The sequence below is a fragment of the Alligator mississippiensis genome, chromosome 2 (genome assembly GCF_030867095.1).
Source record: "Alligator mississippiensis isolate rAllMis1 chromosome 2, rAllMis1, whole genome shotgun sequence".
NCBI classification, from domain to species: Eukaryota; Metazoa; Chordata; order Crocodylia; family Alligatoridae; genus Alligator; species Alligator mississippiensis.
This window is the reverse complement of record NC_081825.1, coordinates 146,194,310-146,221,644: the sequence shown is the minus strand read 5'-3', so window position 1 is coordinate 146,221,644 and position 27,335 is coordinate 146,194,310. Positions and strand designations below refer to the sequence as shown.

The window sequence follows — 27,335 nt, the reverse complement described above, 5'->3', positions numbered from 1 at the left end:
CTCCGCTGGGGCTCCTTATGTACTGTCAGCACTTCTCCTCTGGCAGCTTTCCCCTCTCTAGGAGCAGGCGCACCGAGGTACCCTGTGACAATACTTTATAACTGTTTTCAGTGAAAAAATCAGCCCACTTGCTGAATTATATTGGTAAAAAAACCTGTATGTATTGAGACTAAGTCTCCAGGGGTTAAGATCAAGCATATTCTTATGTAATAGCTACCTTAATCCCAACTAGGCCCAAGAGTGGAGATCTGTGATGGGAGTTTTGATCCTACTAGTGTAGATGCCCCTGCTCGCCCTTTATGAACCCTTGGACACTAAGGATGTGAAACTGTTCCAGTCCAAACTAATACCCAGTGGTCACATCTACACATGAAATTAGCGTGACACAAACTCCAGTGTGCTTTGTGCTGGATTCATTGCTCCTGGGTTCAGTGTTTGCACATGCACCCGGGACTGCAGCACATTGAGCCTGGGCGGTGCAGCCCCAGCTAGCCAGGGGCCCAGGGAGTCAGCCCGCCAGCCCAGAACTGCTCCGCCCCAGCTCAGTGTGCTGCAGAGGGCCTGGGGTGCTACAGTGCAGGGTACAAGGGTGCTACATTGCAGGGCTAACCACCCGGCAGCCCACACTATAGCACTCTCGTGCCCCAGCCAACTGCAGTCACATGTGCATTGTGGCAGAGTAAATAACTCCACCGTAGAATAGCACTTGTGGTGCGCACTACTATTCTATGGCCGAGTTAATTAATTTACTTTGGCCTAATAGCACTGCACATGTAGGCAGTAAAGCTTTACTGCAGAGCTAATTAGGCAACCCTGCAGTAAGTGTCTCTGTAGATGTCCGCGGTGGGAGTTGAAGGGAGATGTGGTGACTTTTTTTTGTGGATATAGGTTTCAGTGAAGTTTATATGTAAACCAAAATTGGCTGAATTGTGGGGGTGGTGATTAAACACAGGAAATTTGGCTTGGTGATAAATGTCTGGATTGATTTAAGAGGTGGGAGAGAGGTGGTTAGCCATTTTTAGCTTGAAGTCAGGCACAAGGCAGGGTAGAAGTTTCACCTTTAGGGTGCATCCAGACGAGCGTGATCATGCAGTATGTGGTGCTGCAAACATGTTTGTAGTACCACATATTGCATAGTCCAGAGTTCTCCGCGCTGCAAGGGCACACTGCCTGAGTGTGCACTGCTTGTTTTTTTTCCCCCCGTGCTTGGAGTTGTGTTGCGACTGCTGGCCAGGCTCTGTCCAGCAGGATTGTGGTGGCTGTAGCTCCAGGAGGCTCCTAGGGCTCCAGGTAAGGCTGCTGGGGCCAACACAGTCCTGGTCCCAACCTCCCCTATGCCACTGGGGGCAACTTGCCATATGCCAAAGCACATGCGGCATTGGCATTTCCCAGGGACAAGAAGCAGCAGAGCAAGGTGTGCCGCCACTACTTATCCTTGGAGAACCAAACGTTGGCGCACATCTGGACATGCCCTTATAGGCTAACTAAATCAGAGATGTACCGCACAAGCTTTTGGAAGCAGAGGGCTTACTTCATCAGATGCTATCATCTAATGAAGTAAGCCCTCTGCTTCCAAAAGCCTAATATTTGGAGCCATTTCAAAATGATGTAGTATGACAACATTGTCGCATAATGTTGTGCTTTTGTTTTTCTGCAGAAACAGAATGTTTAGGCCAGGCTTATATTATTTTTAAACTTAGTTCATTTCAAATATCTGTTATAAAGTGATTTGTCAATTAATCAAATCAGCAACTATTACAGGCTGTTATGGACACTGTGACTTTTGAACTTTATTTTTCTTTCTGACCTTTATTTTTTCTTTTCCAATTGTTTTGTGCACCCAGGCATTGTAACCTCTGTACAAATATGCTGTCTTCTGTTTGAGGGTCCATACAAAGACAGCATCCAGTGTAGGTAGAGCTAGACAGAGTAGCCTCTGCTAGCATTGTAGTCCAGCTAACTGCAACAGTTAGTACACAGAAACTGTGATTACATATTTTATCACAAAAACATCAGTCAAAAAAGATCCAGCTAATACCCCATCTGAATCAGTGCCAGTCAGAATGAAGTAAATGACTTATAAGAGTTCTTTAGTTACAAAAGTCAGTGTTTATGCTTCATAACTCTCTAAATAAAAACAACAAACTAAGATCAAGTACTGCAGCCCATCTTATGAAGTGAACTTTGCACTCAGTTGTGATCAATCTGATGTTGATTTTATGGTTCTTGATGGAGCTGTTATTAACAGTGACCAGACATCATATGACTTCCAGAGATTATGCATCAAACAAGGTTAGGCCCTACTTCAGCAAACAGTTACAAAAGATATGCAGAAAGACTTGCTGACATATCATGGCCAGGGATCTTGAAAATGAGCCAAGGGTATCTATGACATCATAAGCAACATGTCTGTCACATTTGCCAATAAGAGTAAGGTCTTTTTATAATTAGCAAGAAACCAAGAAACCTTTCTTTATAATTAGCAAGAAACCTTTATGCATAAGCACTTTAGACTGCCAGACAAGAGGATTATAACTACAGTTAGTGAAAGTAGGTTACCACCACCAAATCAGAACGCATCAGTAAGTGAAAGCATGAACCAGTATTAATATACACAAGGGTATTTCTGCAAATACAAGATGCCAAGCAGAGAGAAGGGCTTAAGTGTGCTGTTGTGCAGACTGTTTGTACCAAAGTAGGCCTTGGCAAGGTAGCGATTGAATTTGGCACAGGGAAGAATATCCAATTTATTAATATAAATAACATGTTAATATTACTTGGTCAAGAAAAACCCCTAGTGTGTTTGATGTATCAGATACTAACCCATTACAATAAAGTCAGATTCACTGCAAAAACATTTTTAAAAAATCCATGGACATATGGAATATATTTGATGTTATGAGTAACTGATGAACAATGTATTGTCATTGTTGAAGATCTTGCAAAGATCAAACAACTTGCTTACCTCTGATTGCACCAGTGCTGTTACAATTCCTAATGTTGCCAGGTTAGTAATATTTACTCATGAAAACATTCCATCTACTCAGGCTGCTCAAATACAGCATATTTACCTATCAGCCCTCCAAGCTAACTCCAGGCAGCAAATGTTGCCAAAATCATTACCAAGGCTAAAGTCATGTGGATGGAGAAAGTTGGATGGCAGTATGAACAACTGTACCCACCTTTGATCTGGGGGGGTGGAGGGGTATGCTCTCCTATTTTGGATGCCTAAATGACCTGGACAGACAGCAGCCAGTCACCTATGTGGTTGTCTAAATCCCAAAAATGCCACTTACATACAGGCTGGCTTTCTATTTCTGAGCACATACTTAACCATTTATGTACATAGGGCTTTGCATTCAGGAATAGTGAAAACCTGGTTGGAAGTGGCAATTTGTGAGTTTAGGTATTCCCATAAACCACCAAATCTGGTTGTCTAGGCATCCAGAAATGAATGGAATCCCATCCTTAGAGTAACTGATTAATGTAGTTGCAAAAAAAGCCCTAAGAAGTTATACATATATCAAAAGGCAGGTGTACACAGTGCTTTGGTTTACTAATGTCACTGATAAAGACACAGGATAAAGACCATTTGCAAAAGTCATGATGCAGTGTGGTATCCAGAACTTCATTTACCTACTGTAATTACTCCAGAAATGTGCATATTGGTTAAAGGCCTGTGGGGTCCCACAGGAGTCTGTCCTGGGCCCAGTGCTGTTTAACATGTTTATTAACCATTTAGATGCTGGTGTAGAAACTTCTTGAGCAAGTTTGTGGCTGACAAAACTGGGAAGGATTGTAACATGTTGGAGGATGGGAATGCAATTCAGAAAGATCTTGACAGATTGGAAAGCGGGGCTGGAACTAACAGGATGAAGTTCAATGTGGACAAATGCAAGGTGCTGCACCTTGGGAGGAATGATCAAAAACACAAATATAAAGTAGGTGACACCTGAATGGGTGGCAGCACTACGGAAAAGGTTATGGATCACAGACTCAATATGAGTCTGTAGTGTGTTGCAGCTGCACAAAAGGCAAATGCAGTTTTGGGATGTATCAATAGAAGCATTAGGGCCAAGACATGGGAGGTGATAGTGCCTCTCTACTTGGCACTGGTTAGGACTCATTTGGAGTACTGTCTGCAGTTCTGGGTTGCACATTTTAAAAAGGATGTGGAGAAGTTAGAGAGGATCCAGAGGCAGCCAACAAAGATAATCGAGTCATAAGAGGAGAGGCAGAAGAAACTAGGCATGTTTACCTTGTCTTCAAATACTGGAAAGGCTGCCATAAAGAAGAGGAAAAGTTCTTTTCCTCTCTTGCTGCAGAGGAGGATACAGACCAATGGCTTGAAGCTGTAGCAAAGCAAATTTAGATCCAATATCTGGAAAAACTTCTTCGCTGTTAAAATGCTGAGGCAGTGGAATAGACTGCCTAGGAAAGCTGTGGACTCTCTGTTACTAAAGGTGTTCAAGAAGAGGTTGGAGAGCCACCAGTTGGGGATGTTCTAGATCAGGGGTAGGCAACACCTGGCATGGATGCCAGAGCATGGCATGCAAAGGCATTTTGCTTGGCATGTGTACCTTGGGGTAGATGGTGGGGAAGGGGCTGGGGCTGGAGCTTTGATGCCACAACAAGGATCAGGGCCTTGCAGCTCCCCTGCCATCTGCCCCTGGCATGCCAGTATCTTACAAGTTGAGGTTGGGTTTTTGGCACTCTGCCTACAAATATTGCCAACCCTTCTTTTAGGTGTTTTTATGCTTATGTTTTATTGTGGGTCTTTCCCATGTTTCTGGGCTTTGCTGGTTGCCCCACCCTCTGTTTCTGCTACGTCAGGATGTTTTTAAGCCTCCCTCAGAGGTACTGGGTGTTGGCTGCAGCAGCCAAGCCTGGGGAAGGTGCCTGGGCAGTGCCAGTGCTCCTGCTGGGACCAAAGCCAGGGGTTCCTGGATGGAGGGTGTTGCCCCTCTGCTGGGGGTCAGACCCATCCTCATATTTAGGCTCTGGAAGGAGTTTCACCCCACGCTCAGACTGGCACAGGCTGTGGGGCTTTTGCCTTCCTCTGTAGGGGGGAGCCGGTTGGCCCTCTACCAGAGGTCTCAGGAAGGTATATTGACCTTTTATAGGAGCAGGAGGTCGGCTGCCCTACTTCACCTGTGGCAGGGAAGGGTGTTGGGTCTGTGTTGTGTCAGGGTTGACAGCAGTTTGACCTAGAACAGTGTATCCCAACCTTTTCCAGCCCCAGGCACACTTGCATTAATAACAACTTTCTGCAGCACACCTCACACCTTTTAAGGTATTCTCCATCCTCATACCTATTGTAGCTCATCGCCGTGGCGAAAGTCCATGGCACACCCGTTCATTTCTGACGGCACACTTTGTGCCGCGGCACACGGGTTGGGAGACACTGACCTAGAGGGTAGGTTATGGACTGTATACCATGGTTTGGACAGGGCTCATCCTGCCTCAGGCAGCGAGTCGGGCTAGAGGTGACCTCTGGGGTCCCTTCCAGCCGGACTTCTACGATCTGATGATGACGATTCAGTGTCAGGGCAGGCTTTGCTCTCAGAAAAGCAAGTGTCTGGCAAAGCCTTCCTGGCTTCCTCTGCGTGATCCACACCCCGCAACGCTCCCACTCCCCCCGTGGGATCCGCTCTGTAGAGGTGGGTCTAGGACGGTGCCTGTGCGTGAAGGATAATACGTCACGACAAGCTGTGTGATGTCACCCACCCAGGGCTCAGATCCTCCTCCAAGGCCTGGCAAAGCGTCCGCCCACGCTGTTACTCAGCCGGAACCCGGCGGGTGGAGAGGAGGCCAGTGCTTTGTGCGCGGCCGGAGGAGCCCGGAGCCGCAAAGCACCGCCCCTTCCTGGAAGAAGCGCTTCTCCTCCCCGCCGCGGTGCAGGTGCGGCCGCCCGGACCGCCGCCAGGTAGGGATCCTGTCCCGGCGCCTCCGCGGCCTGGCCCCCAGCCCCTGCCACCGCCGCCCGGAGGGAGGAGGACGGGCCAGCAGTCCCGCCTCTGCCCCACGACCGGGTGGGTCCGCTCCCCTCCCCTGCAGCAGTGCCTGGGCAGCCACCTTGGCCCCTCCCTTTGGCTGGGGGACACCTTCTCCCCTTCCTTCTGGGGCAAGCTGCCGGGTCAAACCCAGCCGCTAAGCGGGAACTTGTTGGGGGGAGGCCAGGCTCTCTGGAGTTCCAGGAGCCCCTGCCCAGAGGGTGCCTCGCTCCTCTGCTTCTGGTTGAGTGGCTGCCAAGGCAGACAGATTGCAGTGTTTGCAGCTGGGAGCTTGCAGCCGGGCCCTTTCTCATGCCGGGATTACTGTTATTAGTATTAGCATTATTATTTTTTCCCTTCTTTTCATAGGGGTGTGTAATTGTCCCTGACTTGGGCACTGGAAGGTGTATTGCATGCATTAAAAGTATCGCTCTTGTGAGTGCGTGAGGGGCTGTTGTGATACCCCGCCCTTGCCCCCAAGCACACATGCCCTTTTCAAGGCCAGATAGAGCATGTTGCCTGCAGAGAGTTTCTGTGGACTCCTCAAAGGGAGAGTTTTTCTTCCTGATGCCTGCTTAAGTCCAGCATGTGGGTTAGACAGGGAAGGGAAAACCAGGGAAAAGGGTAAACTTTATTGTGGAAACTGTGATTTGACTCCATGGCAGAAGCACCCTGGGAATGTGCTCCCAGTTTATGCAGTCTGGGCTGGGGGACACCCACTGCAAAAGCTTACACTCGAGGCCAGGGACGTGGCAGAGAGGGGGAGGTTTTGCCTACCTACACTGCAAGCAAAGTGTGTAGTTTGGGTGGGGGGGGCTGGGGTTTAATTTTAGTTAAAAGAGTAGAAGAGGGGCAGCAATGAGTCGGTCTGCAAGCTGTTCTGCTCCTGCACAATCTCAGTAGGGCTGCACACTGGCATTGAAGCCTGCTTGAGAGGAACAGCTTGCCAGGTCTGGCCCTGAGAAACCATAGGCTGAAGTTGCTCTTACATTAACTCATCCTGCATTAACTTGCTGGCCTTAGGTGTTGTAAGTGATGCATGTGATCCTCTCTCAGGGAGGCCAAGAGGAAGAAGTGATCCTACGTATCACGCCATATATGTTGCAGTACTTGGACACATCAAGGTGAGTTAAAGTTGTTAAGGCTGTGTGTCTTGGAGCTTGCTACGTTAAAGGGATGAAATTACTTCAGTTAGGCTAACTGAACAAATCTTTTATAGGAAAGGAATATTGGTGCTACATGACAAAGAACAAGTATGTGTGGGGTTTGAATTATAGGGGAGCTTGGGGGGGCTGAGCCCCTCATGGGCTGGTCGGCATCCCCCCCACCCCCACAACAGCCTGGAGCCTATGGTCCACCATGCACAGCACCTAGCCTGCCCTGTGCCTTTATAAACAGCCCAGGTGGTGTTGGCTGCTTCTGGCTGCCACTGTTGCTGGCCTCAGCCCTGCGGTACTGGTGGGGACCTGTGCACACAGCCCTGACCCCAGCCAGTTTATTTTGTAGACCCCTCCAAGGGTCAAAATGTAATTTGAACCCTGGGTATGTGGTATTTGGCAGAAAGAAAGTGAGTCTAAAGAGAACTGGCTGAGTAAATGGCTCTTCACATAATGATCTCCATCCCTTTGAGAGGGTGGAAGTGCTGCCTCCTTGACATCATCCTTCCTCAAGAGCTTCTTTGTGACACCCCTCATATGGCCTCTTTGAAAGATGTGGTTGGGTGGGGCCAGGCACAGGAGAATGGCTGTGCCATGAGGCAGTGTATTCTGTAGATGACCTGGTTCTTTGGCCTGAAGAGGTGGGTGTGAAATACTATAGGCCCTTTCCTCTGGTGTTCAGATGCCTTGTGCTCTTCTGCAATCTCTGAAGTCCCCAGATCCCTCCCTTCTGAAGTGACGGCTTTCAGAGAATTTCATGATTTTACAGCAGGTTATCTCATGATCCTTTGAGCTGTCTCTCGTGGGTTTCTCAGAGAGGCAGTGGATCTGGTCTTTGCACCACAAAAGAGCCAGACTTGCTGATAAAGCTGAGTCAATAGGGGCTAATGGTGCTCTGGGATGATGCAACCAAATACAACCTATACCTCTTTCTCATCACCCACAATTTGCACCTGACCTTTGATTCAGAATTCTCAGGTTTGTAAATGTTAGGCTTTTTCTCTGTGTGTGTGTGTGTGTTGTTGTTGTTGTTTGTTTTTTTTTAAACAAGGTTTCTAACTGGCATTTCCACCATTATGTTGTCACAGTAAAATGCAGGTGTTTCATAAATTCTTAATAGCTGCTGTGAGAGAAGGAAAGTTGTATTTTTACTTTTATTTATTTAATGTAAGATTTTGAAAAAATGCATATTTACCACAATTGCCTGCTTAGAGTGCCTTTCATTTTTTTTAAAGGAACAATAGCTACTGGAAGAAAAAATCCTAAGGCTTGACTCTTGCTAGTATTATGCTGCAGTAAATCATGCCTTATATTTAGCAATAGATATTTGTTTCTCTTCATACCTCTGCCTTTATAAGAGGTTGAAAGAACGTTGAAAATCAAATGTACTTGTTGCTCTTTGTAGTCTGGGCTGGGGCAGTGAAAATGAAAATGTATTAAAACAATTTAATATTGCTTCACTTTGATGCTGTAAAATGTGGGTTTGTAGAGGCTTTATAGGAAAGTGAAACTGTGTAAAGGCAACTGTTTTCAATTTACTGTTTTCCTTTGGAAGGACCAAATGTTGTTTCAATAATTCCTTCTGGTGTTTGGGTTTTGTAACCGTCTGATTTTGCAACCCTTAAAGTTTGGCCCAAACATAACTGAGCAGTAGTGACCTTTGAGGGCTCAGATCTTGCCACTGGAACTGAAACAGTCTGTGTTAGGGGCCAGAGCTACTAATTGGAGTAAAACTACTAGCTCCACAGCAGGGGAAGAGAATCCTGGGAGGAAGGGACAGATACTTTTAGGTGGTGTATCCAGAGGTGGAGGAAGCACTCCTTGTAGGTAAGAAGGAAGATGCTGGCTGACACTGAGAAGACCAAGGTATAATTCCTAGCTTTGCCACAGGTTTTTTGTATGGCCCGGGGCAAGTCACTGCTCCTCAGGCAAATAAAACAGGGCTGATAACACTTAACCAACTCTTTGGGGTAGGGGTTGATGCTTGTCCTAAATGCCTACCATGTCAGGGCTTTTACCATATTTTGTAAGATACCAACATAGCAGGAGGGAAGGGAAGAGAGTGCAGGTGGTAGAGAAGGGTTTGTAGTAGGGCAGGTACAGAGAGAAGAATAGAATGATAGAAGTAAAAGATAAGGATGCAATGCAAGTAGCTTAAACTTGTATTAAGAACAGCTAAAAGACATTAAGCACCCTCTATATTGTATTTCCATTGCTGTGGTTACCACGGGGCTATTCTGACTGCAGAGTGGAAGGTGGCTGGACATAATACTGCCATTAAGGTGCAGTCCATGATACAAAGAGATTGGAGAGTCCTTGCCAGGAGTTTGGTAATAGGGATGATGCAGACCTCAGTGACTGGCAAGCTGAGCCAGTGTTCAGCAGAAAAATCCAACCCACCTGCCTTGTAGTGCACAGGAATGGAGGTGCTTGGGTATATAGGGATGCTTGTAAATGAATGTCACTCCACTGGGCCTGAGTGACACTCCTCCTTTTTCCGGGGTGGGATTTACCAATACTGTAGTCTTTGCATCCTCCCAGAGCAGTTGCAGTGAGATAAAAGGAGGTAGACCTACTCCCTTCCTGCTTTTGATACATAATTGGGTTGCATGCCAGTAGTAGGGGAAAGGGTGAATTCAAACTGAGTGTCTTTATATATGATAGAAGTGCTAAATAAAATGTATAAAGAAGAGAGAGAGAGATTAAATGAATGTTCATTGTACTTCAACTCTGTTACCCAGCAGCTTGAGGCATTTGGGGGCTGTTTCATGTATGTATGTATGTATTTTTAAATAACTTTTTCTCTGTTAGAACAATGGGCAGACCCCTTGCATGATACTCCTTTCTCTGTGCTGCTTGTGTATAATTTTGGCTTTCATATCTGTGTAAATCCTAAAAGGTTGCGACTTAAACATCTCCCTTTCTCTCCTCTTCCCTAGCATTTGCTAGACTTCATGTGCCCCCTAACCTATTCCAGTGGTTTAAGGGGCGTGTCCATACATGAATTTAAGCAGGCTTAAATTTCTATAGTTTAGGGGGTGTGTCCATACATGAATTTAAGTGGGCTTAATCTGCATTAATTTAAGACGCATGAAATTTAAGATTGCTGAAATTCCATGTGTCTTAAACTAATGCAGATTAAGCAGGTTTTGGCAGGTGTCTACATATGGTGGGACCTGGGACTAACTTTAGTCCCAGGTTGCTTCAGCCCTGCCTTGTGCCCCTGTGGCCATAGGGGGAGCTCCAGGCTCCAGACACATGGCTGCCAGCACTTGGCAGCCATGTTGAAGCCAGAGCCAGCTGCCAGCATTTGGCAGCCATCTTGGAAACAGCCCCTCCTCTGATCCCTGGCCAGCCCCTTCCCTGTGCAGGAGCCATGTGACCAGTACAGGGGCAGCGTGCGGCAGCTCCCTCTTTGTCCACCATGCCTCCCTGTGCCAGGGCTGCCTCTGCTCCTGCCAGCGATGACCAGTACCCTGCTGCTCTAGCCCGGCTGGCCATGGTGCTGGTCCTGCTGGCCCCAGAAGGCAAAACCCTGCCCAGGCCCCAGGAGAGCTGCATACCCACCAGCGGGGCAGGGCAGTAGCTGCGGGAGGCCCTGGCTGACCCTTTCCTCCTGCACTCCCCACTCAAGCCGACACACCCTTTCCTCCTGCACTCCCCACTCAAGCCGACACGCCCTGTATCCCCTGCCCACCTTTATTACCCTCACAACACCCACCCCCATCCTTTCCCCCCTCAACAAACAGTGCCCCTCCATCACCCTGCCTACCCACTAACAATAAAAAACCCATTTATAGGTGGCAAACTGTATAGAAGCAGCCCAGCCCTGGAGGAGGAGAGGCACCCAGCCAGGAGCCCTGGGGCTGGGCCCTGGCATACCACCTAGTGGCTGGGTAGACCCAGGACTAAATTCCCTGTGTTAATGCAGAGTAACACATCTACACATGTTAATCCACATTAACCAATCCCACTTAAATTTGATACTTCGTTTGGGCAGGTATTAAATTTAGGCTCACATAGCCTAAAATTACCATTTTTAAGTTGCATTAAGGGCACAAACTTGTAGACACTTCCCTAAAGTGGCTTAAATTGGGCTAATCTGTATTAAATGACCATGTGTAGACACACCCGAAGAGAGGTACTAAGCTTTTAGCTTGGTGTATGTGAGCAGAGAATATGGCCCATTGTTTCCTGACACATGTGAAGGTGATTTCATAAACATTAGGGCTGGAAGGGACCTTGTAAGATCATTGGGTTCAGCCCCCTGCCCAAAGGGCAGGGAGTCATCTGGGGTCAGATGACCTCAGCAAGATAAGCATCCAAACACAATTTGAATGTGTCCAGAGTACGCACTTGCACCACTTCTGGGGAGAGTCTATTCTAGACTCTGGAGATGCGGACGGTAAAGAACTTTTTCCTTATGTACAGTCTAAAATGGTCTTCCAGTAGTTTGTGGCCATTGGACCTTACTTTCTTCAGGGGAGCCCTGGTGAGCAGATGTTCTCCCAGATCCTGATGTACACCCCAATATACTTAGGCTGCCACCAAGTCCCCTCTGAGCCTATGCTTTTCCAAGCTGAAGAGTCCCATGGCTTTCCTCTGGACTTCCTTGGGCATCTCCATGTCCTTCCTGAAGTGTGGAGCCCAGAATTGGATGCAGTACTCAAGCTGTGGCCTCACTAACGCCGAGTACAGCGGGAGGATGACATCTTAGGTCTTGTTTGAGATGAATTGGTAGATGCAAGCCACGGTTTTATTTGCTTTGCTGGCTGCAGCATTGCATTTGTGGCTTATATTCCTCTTGTGGTCAATCATGACCCCCAAGTCTCTTCCAGACGTAGTGCTATTGAGTGGAGCACTGCTGAGCCTATAGGTATGGTGTGGGTTCTTTCTCCTGAGGTGGAGCATCTTGCATTTCTCTATGTTGAAGGTCATCAGGTTTATATTTGCCCACCTTGTGAGCCTGTCCAAGTTGGCCTGAATCCTCAGCCTATCCTCCAGTGTAACTGCGCTTCCCCATAGTTTGGTGTCATCTGCAAATTTAGCCAGTCTGCTTCCAGCACCCGAATCCAGATTATTAATGAATATATTAAAGAGTACTGGACTGAGTACTGAACCCTGAAAGACGCCACTGGTCACCATGCGCCATGTTGACTTGGTGAGTGGAAGGATGACAATGCATTGCTGATCTTGCAGAAGAGGTGATGTAGCCTTCATAGTCCAGGGAGTATGTGAGAGCAAGGTTTATTTTTTTAAATATTCCTTATCTTTCCCTGTTACATAGTTAATCCAATAAAAGAAGTTTTTAGACACAAAATACTCTTCCACCAACCGGTCCGTATCAGCTTTTTTCCCAGATCTGAAAAAGGCTTTTTTTGTTCTGCAAAACTTATATAGCATTTCCCCAACTACATAGTTGGTTCGGTAAAAGATACTAAGCACATCCTTTGTCCAGCAAATTGCTGAGCTAGTTTCATAGTTGGTAGGGTCGGAAGGGATCTGAGTAGATTATCAAGTCCAACCCCCTGCCATGGCAGGAAAGAGTACTGGGATCAAATGACCCCAGCAAGGTTTTCATCTAGCCTCCTCTTAAGGATTCACAGGGTAGGAGCCAGCACCACTTCTCTTGGAAGTTGCTTCCAGATCCTAGCCGCCCTGACTGTGAAGTAGCGCCTCCTGATGTCTAGTCTAAATCTACCCTCTGCCAGCTTGTGACCGTTATTTCTAGTCACTCCTGGTAGTGCTCGGGGGAACAGGGACTCCCCCAATGCCTGCTGGTCCCCCCTGACTAGTTTGTAACAGGCCACTAGATCCCCTCTCAGCCTTCTCTTGTGGAGGCTGAACAGGTTCAGGTCCCTTAGCCTCTCCTCGTAGGGCCTGCCCTGCTGCCCCCTGATCATGCGGGTGGCCCTCCTTTGGACCCTCTCCACGTTGTCCACATCCCTTCTGAAGTGCAGCACCCAGAACTGGATGCAGTACTCCAACTGCGGCCTGACAAGTGTCGCGTAGAGGGGGAGGATCACCTCCTTGGACCTGCTTGAAATGCATCTGTGGATGCGTGACAAGGTAAGGTTGGCCTTCCTGACCATGTCCCCACACTGTGGGCCCATGTTCATTTTGGCATCAATAATGACTCCAAGATCCTTTTCTGCCTCTGCACTGACAAGAAGGGAGTCCCCCAGCCTGTAGGTATGCCGCTGGTTCTTCCTCCCCAGGTGAAGTACCTTGCATTTGTCAGTGTTGAAACCCATCCTGTTCTCATCTGCCCACCCCTGTAACCTGTCTAGGTCCAATTGCAGCCTATTCCTTCCTTCTAGAGTGCCCACTTCTCCCCACATCTTAGTGTGGTCTGCGAATTTGAACAGGGTGCTTTTTACCCCCTCGTCCAAGTTGCTAATGAAGATGTTGAACAGTGCAGGCCCGAGGACCGAGCCCTGCGGAACCCCACTGCCCACATCCCTCCAGGTCGAATAGGACCTGTCCACCACCACGCTCTGTGTGCGGCCCTCCAGCCAGTTAGCGACCCATTTGACAGTGTAGTTATCGTTGCCACAGTCTCCTAGGTTTTTTAATGAGAATGGGGTGAGACACGGTGTCGAAGGCCTTCCTAAAGTCCAGAAAGACTACGTCCACTGCTACCCCTGCGTCTAAGGATTTTGTGACTTGTTCATAGAAAGCCACCAGGTTGGTCTGACAGGACTTGCCTCTAATGAACCCATGTTGGTTGCCCCTAAGCATAATCTCTGCTGGCCCCTTGCAGACATGTGCCAGGATAATTCTCTCAAAAAGCTTACCTAGGATGGAGGTAAGACTACCTGGCCTATAGTTTCCTGGGTCCTCCTTCCTCCCTTTTTTGAAAATGGGAACCACATTGGCCCTTTTCCAGTCCTCTGGCACCACACCAGAGCACCATGAGCGCTCGTAAAGTTGTGCCAGGGGTCCTGCAATGACCTCTGCTAATTCCCTCAGCACTCTGGGGTGGAGGTTTTCAGGACCAGCTGATTTTTAAATGCATCCAGTCTCTCCAGAAGTTCCCTGACTAGATTCTCACTGACCCTAGGCCTGGGTGCGCCTCCCCCGGGGCCTGAGGTGGCCTGGGGTGGGGAGGGGGGCCTGGTCCCAGCTCAGAAAAATGGAAGCAAAGAAATTGTTAAATAGGTTAGCTTTGTCATCTGGTGCGATGACCAGATTTCCTAGTTAGGGATGGGTATTGATGCTTCAGTGCCTGGATCTGCCAGAAGAGTTTATTTGAAGCTGAATGTTTTCAGTTTAGCCCACTACACAAGTTCTGACTCATCACCGTACATCCAGGGTTGTCTCCAGACTGTGGGACCTTCCATAGTGGAAAGCAACCCTCTTTTTTAAAAGTAAATTTAAAGGAAACCAATGTTCTCAGCTCTCTGGAAGGAGCTTATTGCTGAGTGAGCAGGGTTACAGAGCTCTTTAATAAAAATAGGCTGTTTTGTTCCTTGTATATTTTTGGCACTTTGCCATTGATCTTGCAAGCATGTTCCTGTAAAGACCAATAAAATACTTTGTAACTGTGTAGCCCTGAGGACTACAGACTCTACAAACATCAATTTAGGCTTGCAATGCTGCTGTGAGGCTGTTAAATATAATTAACCCCCTAGATTAACCCCCTAGAAAATAAAGCTAATGGTATAGTGATGAGCACTACAGACATGCCCACAAGTAATTATTATATAATCTGAGGAAAAGAGAAGTTGGATGGCTTGCCAAGTCTGGGTAGAAGCAGAAATAAGTCTTTAATTTTCCCATCTTCTTACATCTCTAGAATCCTGTCTTCTGGTAACACTTAACTTTTCATGGTATTTGCACTCCCTGCCTCTTGTAAATAATGCTGTTCATAATATGGCTGCCGTGTAGACTTAGTACAAGTAAATGCAGGGCTTGGTGTTTTTTGGAGTGCATATGTCCATTAAGCTTTTCAGGGGCACACTTTTTGTGTAATTCTGAGGTAAATAAATTAGGCCATCCTACTTCGTATACTAGACCTTCCCTGGTACAGAAGTCTCTTGGGCAGTAGGCTTGGCAGCTACATTTCCCTTCTCAGCTGTTCATTCCCAAGTCTCTGAAGCAGTGATTCTGAAGAGTATCCAATTTGAGGGTTATGCTCTCTTCATTGCTGCTGGTGAAGGTAAAGAAGGACCTCAGCTGGGTCTCCTTTGGGGAGAGGCACAAGCCATTCCTAAAGCCAATGCTGAATACGTCTGTAGAGAGAGCTTTTTCTCCCGTGCTGGAACCCTCTTATAAAGTTGCGTTAAGGCATTACTTAATTACTGTTCTGTAACATACACATCCTCCAAGGATGGATAGGGTAGTGTAGGGCTGTTCAACTTCTGAGTGGCTGCTGACCACATGCCACCTGGACTGCACACCGTGCTGGCACCCCCCACAGTGCCATGCAGTGGGTGCCCCCTCACTGTACTACACTGGCCCTGTGAGTGCCCTGCACTGCCCCCAAGGACAGGAGCTGGATGTGGAAGCTGGAGGAGGGAAGGGGAGCCTGGAGACCCTGTTGTTAGCAGCAGAAGCATGATGTGGGGAGCAGTGCCTGGACCAGGGGTCTGGGGGCCTCGGGTTAATCCATCTTCATGTGACCTGTGGTGTGCCAGTTGTACAGCTCTGACTTACAGTGCATGAGGAGTGACTGCAGCTATATTCTTGCTTAGGAGGAATATCATAAGGGTAAGAGATTGTGCTTGTCCTTGCTTTGGTAGTCTGGTTGCAAGTAACACTCCTGTTTGATCCTCTTTGTTGAAGTCGGTGAGTCTCTTATTATTGAAAAGCAAGGGAACAAGGCAGTGAGGAAAAAGAAACTCAGCAGTCCAGGAGGTGTTCAAGCTATGATGGGGCTAGAAGCTAAAATGTGGTCAGAGCTGGAAGAGAGACAGCCAAAGACTTGCCATAACCCTGAATAATACAGTCCTTGAATCTCTTCTTGGAGTCCAATTCTGATTCTGTTTCCCCCTCACCTTCAAGTGCTCCATAATTCCACCTTGTAACAGGGAGCCAATCCTCAGTCTCTGTTACATGCCTGAGCACAGTGATGCCTGTGCTCACTGCTCCCTGAGTCTGAGACCTGAGTCAGGACTTTGCCCAGCTTGGAGGCTTACTGTGAGCCAGCTGGGAGCTGGTCCCCTCTGTCGGTGCTGGCAGAGGGCCTCAGGGATGGCAAGAAACCCCTTTTTGTGGGGAAAGACTCCTGGTGACCATGATGGATGACCAGGGATGAACCTGGCAGCAGGTGGAGGACTGGGATTGAGGATCTCCCAGCCACAGAAGCACATGATGGAGGGAACTGAAGGTTATTGGGCTGCTCCAAAAACCAATCTGTCTAAGAGCAAGGAAGCAAGGACTCATTTTTCCCTGGAGAGGGGAGTAGAAGCATAATAGCTCAGGTGGGAGTGGTGCAGACCTGCGTGGATGCTTGAGAACAGCTGTAGCAGCAGGACAGTGGAACCTCTGAGCCAACTATTTTGGAGATGGAAGACTATTGGAGAACTGTGATAAGCTGAAAAGATGCGAGGTGAGGAGTCGCTGGTCAGCTGCCAGAAGGAGGCTAGTATAAAGGATGTTGATTCTTGGAGCTAGGATTCTGATTTCAATTCAGGGTAAGACTGTCTGTAGGACTTTGCTGAGACAGTCCCTGAGAGAGGAGGATTTGGGAGAGAGAGAGAGTTAATAGCGTGTTGACTGAGGAGTCACCCTTAAGTAACTAATTGAAAGTAAGGGACAAGGCTCAGGAGGGTATATGTATGGCCGGATGACTGAGAACTCTCTGAAGACATTGCTCTGCGGACGGGGAGTAAAAGACCCTAGCTACATCTCATGGGGTGGTGGGGACAGGGTGTAGGGGAGCTTGGAGGCCTGTGAGGAGAATTCACCTATGGGACAAAACTGCAGTTTTCATTACCTTGCTGTTGACAATTAGCTTCCCCTTTTTCTTTTCCCATCAAGGTGTGGTAGGCAAATGTGAGGAGGCGGGCCACACTTTGAACCCAAAAACATAAATAAGACACTTGTCTACACACCTCATCAACCTTTATTTTCTCACTTGCACCCAAAATCCCCTCCTCAGCATCCTATTGGTTTCGTTGCCCAGTTCCTCATTTTTGCCAAACATTTAGACCAGCTAATGTGACAAACAGTCTTTTTTTTTGTCTGCTTTGGGGAAAAAAACATCCTGGCCCAGAAGGCTTTTAACCTATAGTAGCTTCACCCCATTCATAGATTCATAGATTTCTAGAGTCAGAAGGGACCTGGTAGATCATCGGTTCTGACCCCCTGCTCCAGGCAGGAAAGAGCGCTGGGGTTAGGTAACCCCAGCCAGATGCCTGTCTAATCTCCTCTTGAACACCTCCAAGACAATGTTCCCTCTCGGTCCATGAGTGCGCCGCCTCGGTCTGGCGTGAGACCCTTATCGAAGGGGCCTGGGGGCTGGAGGCTGGGCCCGGGGGCTGGAGCCGAGAGGCTAGGGGTGGAGGCTGAGGCTGGGGGCCAGGGGCCGGAGCCAGGAGCTGGTGCGGGCTCCACCGGCTCTGGGGAAGTGCTCCGCTCCCCGCATCAGGGCTGGGGAATGGAGTACTTCCCCAGAGCCTGCGGAGCCCATACCAGCCTCCATCCCTGCCTTGCCTCACCTCGGGAAGGAGCTGCTGCCTGCTCTGAGTAAGGCTTCACTGGCTCTGGGACACTGCTCTGCTCCCCAGCATGGCCTCTGGGGGGCATGTCCCGGAGCCTCACTCGGGGGCAGGCAGTGGCTCCTCCCCAAGGTGAGGCAAGGCAGGGATGAAGGCTGGCGCAGGCTCCAGGGAAGTGCTCCATTCCCCAGCCCTGATGCAGGGGAGTGGAACACTTCCCCAGAGCCGGCGGAGCCTGTGCCAGGCTCCCGCCCCCACCTCTCCTGGTGCGCGGCCTTGGAAAAGCTGCGCATGGCCACACTTTCAGTTGTGCGCGGCCATGCGTGCGAGCACCTTAGAGGGAACCTTGCTCCAGGGTAGGGGAAAGCACCACTTCCCTTGGAAGCCCATTCCATATTTTGGCAACCTTCACCGTAAAGAGTTTCTTCCTTATGTCCAATCTAAATCTGTTCTCCTTCAGTTTGTGGCCATTATTCCTGGTAACCCCAAGGGGCGACCTGGTAAATAGTGTACTCTATTCCCTGATGGACCCCCCCCCCCCCCCCCCGATGAATTTGTAGGCAGCCACAAGATCGCCTCTCGGCCTTCTCTTGCAGAGGCTGAAGAGATTCAGATCCCTCAGTCTGTCTTTATAGGATCTTACCTGCAGGCCTTCAACCATACTAGTAGCCCTCCTCTGAACCGTCTCAAGGTTGTCCACATCCCTCTTGAAGTGTGGCGCCCAAAACTGGATACAGTACTCCATCTGCGGCCTCACCAGTGCCACATAGAGGGGAATTATCACTTCCCTAGACCTGCTCACGATGCACCTGCTGATGCAAGAAAGAGTGTGGTTAGCCTCACTTATTACCTCGTCACACTGGAGACTCATGTTCATTTTTGTGTCAACCAGAACTCTGAGATCTCTTTCCACTGTTGTGGAGCTCAGAATGGTATCCCCCAGTCTACAGGTGTTGCTCCCCAGGTGCAGCACTTTGCATTTATCCTTGTTGAATTGCATCCTATTCTGATCTGCCCACTTCCCCAGTCTGTCCAAATCTGCCTGAATTTGCTCCCTGCCCTCCAGTGTGTTTCCTGTGCCCCATAGTTTAGTGTCATCTGCTAATTTGGACAAGGTGCTTTCAACCCCTTCATCCAGATCGCTGATGAAGATATCAAACAGTACTGGTCCAAGGACAGAGCCTTGGGGGACACCACTGCCCACATCCTTCCAGGGAGAAACAGACCTATCCACCACCACTCTCTGGGTGCGTCCCGTAAGCCAATTTTTCACCCACCGTACTGTGAAAAAATCCACATTGCAGCTACTCAGTGGGGAAATACATTCCTTGTATTTAGTCTTGTATTCACTGCTTCTTGTAAACTGCTAACACTTCAAAGCAAGGATAAGTTGTTGGGTTGTTTACTTTGCACCAGAGCAGCAAACAAGCCCCATGGCAATGTAGCTATATACATTTATTAATATCTACCATAATCATCAGGTGTGATGAATGAACAGTGTGCTTGATCCTAAACAATGTTTCAGACTGTGGGTCATCACACTTGGATGGGTGGATCAGAAAATGGAGCAGTGGTCATCTTTGGTGTCTATGCAGACATTGAGGCATCATAATGAATTCAGCCTGGAGCATTTTTGCAGTCTCAGAATTGCATAGAACTTTCCTCTGCAATGTAGCTTTAATCATTGAAATTTCCCCAATGATTAGAGAGAGTTTTAGTTTGGCTGAAAAAAAAAAAATTTGGTTTAAAACTTTGATTATTGTGATTTAAATTATGTGAAAATTGAACCAAAATGAACATTTTTGTTAGGAACATGCATTGTTGTGGGGAGGTAGGGGATTTTGACACATTAGTCATTACTGAGTGATAGCTGCATGGTGACAGTATCACGTGCAGTAGGTGGCTAGCGTCATTCCACTTCTAGCAGTATACCAGGTTTATTAGCTCTCTTGTTACCCTTTTGACTTTAAGCTGTTCAGCAATGACTGCCAACAAGATCACACTCTTCTATCCCCCCTCTCTGCCTAGATCAATAATGAAGCATGTAAGAGGGCTAGTAGGGTAAAGCTGGCACTACTGCTGCTGCTGTAAGTGTTTAGATAGACAGAAGGATTCATTCTCTAGAGCTGTTGAGCCTGGCTTCTGTTGAATCTCTGCTATCTGAGGGAGTCTAGGGTATTTGTCTCTGGGATTTGAATTTAAATGGGCCCGTAACTTTCACTAGCTAGAGCCACTTTAAATGTGTTAAATCAAAAAAGGTAAGAAATGAAGGGAGAACTCTTCCCTGTGGTGCTTATTGCTTTGTGGATGTTGGTACTGTATTTCCAAAAATAACTTTCTTTCTCCACAGAAAAAACAGATGCTGTTACTTCCTCCCACTCCCCTTTGGCTAAAAAATTGGGATTTGGGGATTGCACAGTCCAAAGATTGTGAATGGAAACTTAGGCACTCAGGTTGGGTTAGTGTGAAGTAGACATTATGCAGTCTCTTTAAGCTGTTGGCACTTATCAAGGAGAAGGGGGTGGAGGTTATGTAATGGTGTTTGTTCGAAGCACAAAATGGTGGGAGGCTTTCCAAGAAGGAGCCATGTTTGTTTCCATTTTAACATTATTGATTAATATCAGTTCTTCATGAATTCTCTTCCAATTTAAGCAGCATCCTGTCTTCTCTCCTCTTGACAGTTTTGCTCTGCATCTTGATTCTCTGCAATGAGTCAGTGGCACAGCACTGTGAAATGCAGTAACATCTTTTTGGTTTATTATGCGGTTTGTGTATACTAGGCCCTCAAATGCACTTAAATGTTTTAGCCTTTAAAAAGATGCATGATTTGGTTAACGTGATGATTTGTTTTTTGCTTACATTAATATTCTCTGGCTAAATCAACTTCAGAAAGAGCCTGTAACTTTGTTCAGAAGATTAGATTTAGATGTTTATATTAAATGAATCTAGCATACACATTGCTATACAACTGGCAAACTATATACTTTTACTGAAGCAAGTACATTGGATGAAATGGAAGTCGAGTCAGTTAAAGCTGGCATGATGGGATAACTATGAATAAAGTTGAAGAAAACATTCAATAGTTTGGGCAAACTCAAATAGAAAAGCAGGAATCTGTTTCTGAGCTGTGATTGTGAGGTCCCTGAGAAAAATCTTCCTTTAAAACAATATCTTGGGGCAGTGCTAATGTGAAGCCACTTGCAGTTCAGTACCCTGTCCTTTCAGACTGGCTGCGGAAGTTCATGGTTTCTTGGATTTTCACAATTCTGTAGTGTGAAATTGCACTCTTTCAGTTCACTTGAATGCACAGTTTTCTATATCTTTGAGAAAATTGGCAGATTTCATAAGGTATATGCAACAGAGCCAGAAATACAATAAAAAGAACCAACATACCCAAACCAATCCATTGCATCAAGGAAGCTGTATGTTGCTAGTGGTCTTCGAGTGAAGGTCTAAGGAATGAAAGGTAACTTGTTTTTAATTATTACCAACAGACTACAAGTTGTAGCAGGGATTTTTGGTTTGGGATAGTTGCAGGGAGGGGGAAATGTTGTTTGACTGAGGTATTTTTCCCCACTATTCAGAGTCCAAAGCTCTGCTCCCAAATCAGTAGTCATTAATACAGAAGCAAAGTAGTAGAGCTGTTCAGAAAAGTATATTCTTCTATGGAAGAATTTCACTGAAAACCAGCAGCCGCCCCCACCCCAAAAGACAAAACCCAAACTACTACTAACAAAAATTTCTATGGAAATTTCATATTATTTTAAAAATGTATTTAAAATCTGAAAATAAAATTGGGGAAGTGTTTGGACTGCCACATGAGTGCTGGAGGTTGGGTGTCTAAAGTTCCTGTTGTCCTCTGTTGGCTATGCTCACTGGTTGGAATACATCTCTTATGAGGCATTGTGAAATGTAACGGGGTGGGGGAACCTGACATCCTGCATCACTGATGTTCCTGACTTCAGCACATTCTGGGAGATGTAGTTCAGATGGAGATCCTGGAGATAGGAGAGAATTAGAGGTTTGAAGGAACTAAACTACAGTGTCCACAAGGCAACATTTTGAAATCAAAATACCATGTTTTTTTTCTTTTTCTTTTTTGTTATTAAACAAATATTTCAGTAGTTGGAGTTTGCTCATGGGGAAAGAGAAGAAAGGACATAAGACTGGAAAAGAACACCTGGGGTCACCAAGTCTGGTCCCCTATGATCACTGATAGTCATATAATAAATGGTTGTCCAAGAGTGTCCAAGAACATCCACTCAGCACAGCTCATAACAGACTTCCCAATCTTTTTCATATCCAAAGCCCCTACCATGTGCCACAGGAAGATGGCAGGAGAGAGCACTGTCCAACTACCCCGTGTGCCTTTTGCAGTCAATCTTCCATAGAGAGCAAATGTTTTCTAAACAGTAACAGGAAAAAGCAGAGAAAAGATATTATTAACTCAAAATTGAGTTTTTGATTGTCTTTGGGGAAGTCTGTTGTAATTGATCTGTATTGGCTAAAAGATGATTCCCAATTAAAAAAATAATTCAGATTGTAGCTGGTACCTGTTGGTTTAAGGGCAGGCTACTGTGATTTGATCATTAAAAAAAAACCAAAGTAACATTTTGTGTAAAATCAAGGCCACCAAGCGTGTTTGACTGACAGAAGTGATCTGATTTGGATTCTTTGTTGCAGAATGTGAGAAAAGTCAGGTCAAAGAGCAGTAATCCTACCATTTCCAGTTAAGAGGCTTGCCTGATATATACAGGATCTGATCTTAAACCGACAGAAAGCTGTGGAAGCCTTTCTGATTATTGCAGCAATCTTTGGATTGGAGTTTTAGTGGGGTCCTGAAAGCAAGGGGAAACTTGTGGCACCACAGGCAAAAGCCTTACATTGAAGCCTTGTCTCTTGCCATGGTAAAAGCCAGTGGGGGATGGGGGGCACCTGATCTGCTTTTGAAAACATTGTGGGGGAGGGCGGGGGGAATATGGGGATGGGCAGGACCAGGGTTTCCCCAAGTCCAAGGAGAGGAGATTATTGGTGAAATACCTCTTGGGTCATTCTCCACAAATGTGGGTCATTGACCTGAGGTCTTCTTACCTTCACCTCCTCCTTATATGAGACTTCCCTCAGTAATAGAAACTGCAGAATGGTCTGGCAATGCTTTTGCCCTGTGACTGCAACCTGCCTAGACCTACCCAAGTTAAATTAACTTTTAACTTATCCAACTTTGATAGCTGCAGCCATCTTGCTTAGCATATACGGAACTTGGTGTGGGTTAGCTAGCCAAGTATTTTTGCACAGGTGCTTGGGAAAGTTTTCAGCCTGCAGAAATCTCTGTACTGCCATGACTACATACTAGCAATACCTGAACTAGCTAGTTTATAGCTAGCTTTGGTATGTCTACACAAGCTGTGGTCACTGCAGTGCAGACCTACCCCAAGGCAACCAGTGAGAGTGAATGACTATTAGGAATGCTATGCAAAGGTACGAAGGGTTGAAAAATGCAGCCCTTTCTTTGGAAGGAAATGAGACTACTTCTGATTTTCTGCCTGGCAACAAGGGAATGCAGCATGGATTGAACGGGAAATATATGGAGCTGTGAAACCTCAGCATCCTGGTTTTGAACCACCTGCTTCATTGCAGTTTGGAGTGTTCTTATTTAAAATGTTGGTTGGAGCCCACGTGTAGTCTTTAATCATACTGCAACTTTTGCTGTTGGATGACAGTGCTTTACTTTCCCAATTGTTGTATAGGTAAATTGCTGTATTTCTAGCTGGTGAACATGGCATGAGCTGGGGGGGATAGTTCTTAAACTGGGAAAACTTAAGAAGAATCTCAGTTGTCTCTCTAGTGCATGGGGTAATAGATTGGGAGCCATGACATTTGGGTTCTGTTTCTGCTTTTGTCCCTGCCCTGCTATGTTACTTTGGGAGGTCACTTTACCTCCCTTTCTCTCTCTTTCCCTTCTGTCCTTTGCTTGTCTTGGTTATTTAGTCTAAAACTCTTTGGGGCAACTGTTTTCTGTTCATTCCTGTTCACTGTCTAGTACAGCAGAGTCTCTAGATGCTGCAGTAATTTTCCTTATAAGGGGGGTTATTTAGGCTTCTCTCTGGTTGCAGAACTTTCACTTTTTTTGTAGTCTGAAGTGGGTTAGACAGAAAGGGGGAGGGGAAAGAATACCTGGCCATGAGATGAGGCACAAAAATACCTTGACACCTAAATTATGTTTAATGATTGTTACAGTGATTGATTGACTAGGGTAGGGGTGCTGACAGGAACAAGGTAGAAGATAGTGGTATGCTGACATTTCATCAAGAGTAAATAAGCACTAGTATGAATGACTGATCTTCAAGAAGGGGAAGAACTGTTAAAATGTGTAGTATCACAAACTAGCTCTGTGAGGAATACCCGGCTTTGTAGGTGGTGTGAACAAGGGAAACCTCCTCACCTGCACCTCTGGTTTGACCCTACTGATGCAAACAAACTTCTTCCTGTGTCTGAATGGAGTGCTGGCTGACACAGAAGGTACACTTTTTTTTTTTAAATTATTTTTAGCCACCGAATGATTCTGTTTCCAGCTTCTTCAGTTTGGACCTCAAAGTTCTTTCCCATTCACCACTCCTGACACCACCATGTAGTGATTATCCATCTCAATAAACATGAGAAGAGAGAAGAACTAAGCAACAGACTTTACTTGTGGCGCAGGGTCTGCAGACCCTTCCATCTTTTCTCTTTCCTTTCCCTCTTTCTCTCCCCCTCCTCCTTTGGCTACAACCTGAGGGACCACATCCCAGTTCCCAACTCTTATAAAGTAAGCTGCACAGGATGTATCTAAATTGTATCTTTTATCAGTACAGGAACAACACAGAAGTAGCATGACTTCTAATGCAGCCCTGCAAATGTGCCGAAACCCTGACCCATGGGAACTGCTCTCGGATTGGGGTGGAAGGCAGCTTCCATTCCTAGGCAGTGCTTCATCTTTCTCTGGGGTGGCTCTTGCAATTTGGATTCCTGTTTACTGGACCAAGACTAAGACCACTGAAATCTATAAATGGAGGCAATACGTAATTATTAGTAGGTTTGGTCTGACTTGAGTTGTGTTAAGCTGGTAATCAGGAGCGGGGAAGGCTTCTGCTCTTGGTTAATTTTACAGGTTCCTTGATATACCTTTTTGAAGTGCTTACAGGCCAAAGATCTGACCCTGTAAAAACTCAGTAGTGATTGTAGCAGGTAACTCTCTGAATAGTTCTGTTGAAATTAGTGGGACTACCCTCAGCAAGAAATGTTTCCTTGGGGACCAGGTAAAGGTAAGAATAATTCCATATGAATATGTAATTGAGTAAACATTCCCTACTCTCTAACCCCCAAAGCTCCATACTGTATTTACTTAAATCCAAGATGAGGATTTTCCCCCATTCGACACTGGACGTGGGGGGAGCCCCTTGTCTTCGATTCAAGTATGAGTTAGGGGTGCGGGGGGAGAACAGCGGTGGTGACCTCAACCATGAAGCCACAGCTGCTCCTCTGCCATCTGCCCCCCACAGCCTCTGTTCCTCACTACCATTCCCTCCCCTTCACTGCAGCTGCTTACTTTCCCATCGCAGCTTTGGCTCCGGCTAGTACCTTGCTCTGACTGAGGGCATGAAGCACATGCTGGCTTCGGGCCCTGTCTGGCCATGTAGCAGTGGTTGCGATGGCAATAGCTCTGGCTCCGGCTCTGGAGCTGGGGCCAGAACTGCCACTACTGCTTGTGTTGCATGTCTGGGCGGGATCTGGAACCAGCCTATGGTCCATGCCTGGGCGAGAGCAGAACCCTAACAGGAGCTTTAACAGGAAGTTGGGTGGTAGGAGTGGGGGGGAGGCAGGCAGTGTAGAGGGCAGGCTGGGATGGAGGTAGTATGGGGGTCAGGCAGCAGGGGAACTGGAGCTTGGGGGTGCAGGCATTAGTGGGGGGTGGGGACAGGTGCCAGTATGTGCATGCATAGAGGGGCAGATGGGAGGGAGGGGTAAGGTGCAGGGAGGCACCATAGGGGGTGGGGGGCATGTACAAGGGGGTACAGGTAGCAGGAGAGACAAGTGGTGGGGTGACAGAGGTCAGGCCACTTGACTCCCCCAGTACCTGTTCTCCCTCCCCCCCCCCCCCCCCCCCGGTTGTTTCATAGTTGGTAGGGTCGGAAGGGACCTGAGCAGATCATCAAGTCCAAGCCCCTGCCATGGCAGGAAAGAGTACTGGGGTCAAACGACCCTGGTGAGGTGTTCATCCAGCCTCCTCATAAAGACCCCCAGGGTAGGAGCCAGCACCACTTCCCTTGAAAGTTGGTTCCAGATCCTAGCTGCCCTGACAGTGAAGTAGCGCCTCCTGATGTCTAGTCTAAATCTACCCTCTGCCAGCTTGTGACCATAATTTCTTGTCACTCCTGGTAGTGCTTGGGGGAACAGGGACTCCCCCAATGCCTGCTGGTCGCCTCTGACTAGTTTGTAAACAGCCACTAGATCCCCTCCTCAGCCTTCTCTTGTGGAGGCTGAACATAGATTCATAGATGTTAGGGTCGGAAGGGACCTCAATAAATCATCGAGTCCAACCCCCTGCATAGGCAGGAAAGAATGCTGGGTTTAGATGACCCCAGCTAGATGCATATCCAACCTCCTCTTGAAGACCCCCAGGGTAGGGGAGAGCACCACCTCCCTTGGGAGCCCGTTCCAGACCTTGGCCACTCGAACTGTGAAGAAGTTCTTCCTAATGTCCAATCTAAATCTGCTCTCTGCTAGCTTGTGGCCATTATTTCTTCTAACCCCCAGGGGCGCCTTGGTGAATAAAACCTCACCAATTCCCTTCTGTGCCTCTGTGATGAACTTACAGGCAGCCACAAGGTTGCCCTCAACCTTCTCTTGCGGAGGCTGAAAAGGTCCAGGTTCTCTAGTCTTTCCTCGTAGGGCTTGGTCTGCAAGCCCTTAACCATACGAGTGGCCCTTCTCTGGACCCTCTCCAGGTTATCCGCATCCCTCTTGAAGTGCGGTGCCCAGAATTGCACGCAGTACTCCAACTGCGGTCTGACCAGCGCCCGATAGAGGGGCAGTATCACCTCTTTGGATCTATTTGTCATGCATCTGCTGATGCACGATAAAGTGCCGTTAGCTTTTCTGATGGCTTCGTCACACTGACGACTCATGTTCATCTTGGAGTCCACTAGGATTCCAAGATCCCTTTCCACTTCCATGCCACCCAGCAGGTCATTCCCTAGGCTGTAGGTATGCTGGACATTTTTCCTCCCTAGGTGCAGCACTTTGCATTTCTCCTTGTTGAACTGCATTCTTTTGTTTTCTGCCCACTTGTCCAACCTATCCAGGTCTGCTTGCAGCTGTTCCCTGCCCTCCGGCGTGTCCACTTCTCCCCACAGTTTTGTGTCATCCGCAAACTTGGACAGAGTACACTTCACTCCCTCGTCCAAGTCGCTGATGAAGACATTAAAGAGTATCGGTCCAAGGACCGAGCCCTGCAGGACCCCACTGCCCACACCCTTCCAGGT

General features: G+C 47.3%; 1 protein-coding gene across 4 annotated transcripts in view; it reads left to right on the top strand.

Moving 5' to 3' along the window:
• The first annotated feature begins 5,759 nt into the window (after window positions 1-5,759).
• TMEM150C (transmembrane protein 150C) overlaps window positions 5,760-27,335 on the top strand; it is a 73,553-nt gene continuing 51,977 nt past the window's right edge. Inside the window, exons 1-2 of one of the 4 annotated variants that reach the window (XR_009459902.1) lie at window positions 5,760-5,926; window positions 7,017-7,117. The gene's annotated coding sequence lies outside the window, so the exon portion shown is untranslated. Of the gene's footprint in view, window positions 5,927-6,013; window positions 6,033-7,016; window positions 7,118-27,335 lie in introns of those variants that run through there. The other 3 variants (XM_006270998.4, XM_019483928.2, XM_059722228.1) reach the window with 3 other exon arrangements.